This window comes from Cebus imitator, unplaced genomic scaffold (genome assembly GCF_001604975.1).
Source record: "Cebus imitator isolate Cc_AM_T3 unplaced genomic scaffold, Cebus_imitator-1.0 Scaffold82, whole genome shotgun sequence".
Taxonomy (NCBI): Eukaryota; Metazoa; Chordata; class Mammalia; order Primates; family Cebidae; genus Cebus; species Cebus imitator.
This window is the reverse complement of record NW_016107397.1, coordinates 4,076,386-4,077,724: the sequence shown is the minus strand read 5'-3', so window position 1 is coordinate 4,077,724 and position 1,339 is coordinate 4,076,386. Positions and strand designations below refer to the sequence as shown.

The window sequence follows — 1,339 nt, the reverse complement described above, 5'->3', positions numbered from 1 at the left end:
AATTCTCCTGCCTCAGCCTCCTGAGTAGCTGGGATTACAGGCACGCGCCACCATGCCCAGCTGATTTTTTGTATTTTTAGTAGAGACGGGGTTTCACCATGTTGACCAGGATGGTCTCGATTTCTTGACCTCGTGATCCACCCACCTCGGCCTCCCAAAGTGCTGGGATTACAGGCGTGAGCCACCGCGCCTGGCCACCTTTCTAAGTTTCTACAGAGCAGCAGAGGCACTAGGTCCCTAGAGGTGACCAGCAGAGAAGGGGACGACAGAGACGTGGGCACATAGCAGCACCTCACGTGTTCAGGGATCACAACACACTCATCCTTTGGAAAAGTCTATGGATTATATATTAAGTCCTAGGAATAACATGGAAAAAGTACCAGATTTGGAGTTAAACACTGGGCCCCAAGTGTTTAACCATTTTGCCACTCATCAGCCCAATGACCATGCATGCACAAGTCATTAAGACCTCTATCCTCACCTCCACTTTATTTATTTACTTACTTTTTTTTTCAGACGGGGTCTCTCTGTGTCACCCAGGCTGGAGTACAGTGGTGCAATCTCAGCTCACTGCAACCTCTGCTTCCTGGGCTCAAGTGATTTTCCCACCTCAGCCTCCCAAGTAGCTGGGACTACAGGCATGTGCCAACATGTCTAGCCAATTTTTTGGGTATTTGGTAGAGACAGGGTCTCAGCATGTTGCCCAGGCTGGTCTTGAAGTCCTGACCTCACGTGATCTTCCTGCCTTGGCCTCCTAGAGTGTTGGGATTACAGGTGTGAGCCACCTCACCTGGCCTACTTTTACTTTCCTTACCTGTAAAATGAGGAATAATACTAGCTGCCTCATTACTGTGTTACTGTGAAGATTAAAGAAAGTATATGAGAACTCTTTATAAGTTGCAAACTGCTGTATAAATGAATTAAGATTGTTCTTAGAATTTTCTGAGACTAAGTTAGTCCTTAGGCCAGGCATGGTGGCTTATGCTTATAATCCCAGCACTTTGGGAGGCCAAGGCAAGTGGATCATTTGAGGTTAGGAGTTCGAGACCAGCATGGCCAACACGGTGAAACCCTGTCTCTACTAAAAAAAAAAAATACAAAAATTAGCCAGGTGTGATGGTGTAGGTCTGTAGTGCCAGCTACTTGGGAGGCAGAGGTGAGAGAATCACTTGAACCTGGGAGGTGGATGTTGCAGTGAGCCAAGATCATGCCATTGCATCTCAAAAAAAAAAAATCTGGGCCGGGCGCGGTGGCTCAAGCCTGTAATCCCAGCACTTTGGGAGGCCGAGGCGGGTGGATCACGAGGTCAAGAGATCGAGACCATCCTGGTCAACATGGT

The 1,339-nt window shown here is 47.9% G+C and overlaps 1 protein-coding gene across 2 annotated transcripts in view; it reads right to left on the bottom strand.

Annotated features, from left to right (window-relative positions):
* ZNF3 (zinc finger protein 3) overlaps window positions 1-1,339 on the bottom strand; it is a 19,545-nt gene that overhangs the window by 8,543 nt on the left and 9,663 nt on the right. The window lies entirely within an intron of this gene.